This window comes from Trachurus japonicus, chromosome 23 (assembly GCF_045865225.1).
Source record: "Trachurus japonicus isolate A0001 chromosome 23, Traja_1.0".
Lineage (NCBI taxonomy): Eukaryota > Metazoa > Chordata > Actinopteri > Carangiformes > Carangidae > Trachurus > Trachurus japonicus.
The window spans coordinates 18634222-18637507 of NC_140929.1; positions in this window are offsets into that span (position 1 = coordinate 18634222).

The following is a 3286-nucleotide window of genomic DNA, read 5'->3' on the forward strand; positions in this document are numbered from 1 at the left end:
CAATTTCCCCAGGGTGTAAAGGTCCCACATGTATTATGAATTAAGGTTCAATGACCTATACAAATACTTTATATACCGTAAATTCTCAAGTACTACAGCTTCGAGCAAATAAAGCTGGTCTCAATTCGAAGCCGGGTCTATTTTCAGTGCAAGCTCTTGTGAAAGTACAGATCCTCTCAAAGCACTACTAGATCATGCGTCTGTACATGAATCACTCTTTTCCCCCGGTGCCACTGTTAGAGCCATCTGTTAAACCTTAGTCAGTGTAAAGAGACTCCCGACTCCTATTTAGTCTGAGCTGATCAAAAGAATTAAACAGGCTACCAATAAACAAGATTTATGCTCGTCTTGGGTTTGATCGTTTGGGTTTGATCGTTTTTGCATGCATTCATTTAGAAGTTTAATCGGCACCGACTCGCTCCATTGGAGGTCCCGGTCCCAGATGTGAGGAGGTGGGAACGCCGCCAAGGGGATATAATTCATTCAGGAACACTCTCCTTTTTTATTAAAACCATTTATTGCAACAAATGGTATACAGTTAGAATTGTCAAGCGCATGCTACGTCACTCCAGGGAGCGCAATAAATACCCCCACCCCCCCGGAGCCATTTGGACTCTGAGAAGGTGAAGGCTGGGATGTGGGAGGCAAGCTTAGCGGTTTTGTGAATACAGTAGTGTTGAAGGGGAGATCAGTGTGAGAGCCTAGATTTAAATTGACCGCCTATTGTGGGAGAATGAATGTGATTGGATGGAGACTAATGGGCTGGCTGTCAGCTGACTACAGCTGGGGCTTGAGACTTCTGTGTCCTGCATGAATTTGCGCAAAGCTTCATTAATAACAAATAATAAATCAACAGTCAATTACAACCGCAAAGACAAAGCACAGCTTGTTGGTTAAGGTACTAAAGGGACGGTTAACCAGAAATACAAAATGATAAATAACCAATTCTTCCTCTAAATAAATGCGTGCTCTGGCTCTTTCCCTGGGTCAGTCTGTTGAAGTGGCACCAAAGGCAAGAGCTCAAGTATTCTTACTCTTTCAAACAGATTTGATTGGATTTTCCCATCTTTACTAAGCAAAAGGTTGTTGTTTTTGAGAATTTACGGTAATCATTATAAAAATGTGTGCGAGGTCAAAGACTAACTAAACCATACCAGGCCAAATAAGGCTGAACCCCTGGAGCTGAACGTCTCACTTCTGTATCCAAGTGAAACACTCATCGAAACCTGACATTACTATTGCAAAGTGCTGAGACGGGACAATGGGATCTGGGCCGTAATGCAGGAAGGTCTGGCGGGTGCCTGTAAACTGAGCTGTTCATCACAAGTATATTTATTAATCAGCATGTGTGTTATTTTGTATATATGGACAACTGAATGTTTAAAGACATTATGAATTGTACATAAATGTTCTGTGTTGCATTGATGTGAGTTTGTTGTTATAGAGACAGAAGTCTCTGAAACCACCAAACACCAAGACAACTTCTGCTTCCTCTCTCTCAGGACTTTGTATGTGATCATCGGCCTTTTTAAGACTGCGATTCGCTTTGCTCATCTTCCTTTGAAAAGCTGACATGTACTTCCTGTTGCTCTCCACTGTCAGTCTGTGAATAAAATCAACAAGGTTTATATAAATATTCAATAACTCTGTGCTTTCTTTTTCTATCAATGATGTCACAGTGAAGTTGACGTGGGAGCTTTTTAGGTATGACACTCCATCACTTCATTTTATCTTACTGGATATTTGATTAAAATTGTCATGATGAGGTCAAAGTGATCTTGAATTTTGACCATCAAATGAGAATCAGAAATGCAGCGTTCCAGACAACTCTGGATAATCTGACCTCCTACTTGAAAAAGTGAATTGGAAGGCACCTAATGTCGGAGCTCCAACTTGGGAAACTTAAAAAATCTACCCTGACTTCTTCCTCTGGTGTCACATGGTGTAGAACCAAACCATCAATGGTAAAACATTGATTGAAATGCATTTTTAACACCAAAATGTGCTTAAACGTTATGAAATATTCAATATTTACCTACATTAACAGATTACCCACCAGTGTTGTGATTTTTCAATGGTCTGTTCAAAAAAAAAAAAAAATCCGGTAAGGGAGTAAGGGAAAAAGTAGGGGAAAAACTAGCCATAAAAACAGGAAAAAAGATTAGTCAGAAAAACAGGAAAAAAAATTACTCAGAAAAACAGAAAAAATTACCTCGAAAAACAGACCAAAAATTAAATTACTCAGAAAAAACTTTGTTTTTTTTTAAAATCCAGTCAATGCAATACGCTTCCGTATGTTTTCATGATTTTAAAAGGCTTCTTTTTCTCTGTTGGTTTTTGTGCCCTTTGTAATGTCTGAATGCTGTATGTGAAGCATGTCCCACTCTGCCATGTTTTTGGCTCATTCTGTCCTGGTGTTTCTGGAACACTTTGAAGATGGAAATTTGGAGTTCTCAAGTGGAAAATTCAGAGTTCCTAGTTGTCTCAAATTTGCCGAGTCCAAGTTTGTGTCTGAGATAAGTCATTCATTGAGTCTTGAGGACTTCAGTCAGCGTGTTGCTAAAATGAAATAAAACCCTCTTTTCCAGCAAGAGCACAGTGCATGACTGTTTCTGTTGGCCAGTGAAAACTGATTGTACTTTACTTACAAGATGCATGGTGAGATGTTATTAATGTACTGTGTGGCATCAAACTACTCCGACTATAAACTCAGAAACTTAGCAACATGTAAGCACATAAAAGTAAGTCATGTGTGAGTTCAGAAAGAGTCCAAGTGAATGCTTGTGCCGTGTACTGGAACTAGTTCATGGTGTAGAAAGATAAGAATCACATCCGTTCCCTTTGGGTTTGATGAAGCAGGAGAGTGACCTCTCTGGTTCCAGATGTTAAGTTGGTTAAGTAACATGATGCCTATTCTTATTGAGTCACTGGGCGAGGCAAGACACCCTGGACAGCTGCCTTGTCTTTCACAGGACTGACACATACGTATATCTCAAAATGTGGGTGTGAGTGGTCACAAGACTGTCTGAAAGAAGAGCTGTGTTTCCTCTTCACTTCACAATGGTGACAGTGAAGAGAAGCCAAGGCTGATGGACTGCAGCTGTTTGGCAGCTCCAACCTGGAACAGGACCACCACCACTGTTCAGACCACAGCAAGCTCTTCCAGTCATATTGTAGTCTTAAATTACTAATCTAATCATGTTAACTTCCAATGTACACAGTACACTGGCCAAAAGCATCACAGATTATTATTAGAACCCAAATCCACTTAATGAAATCAAGACAC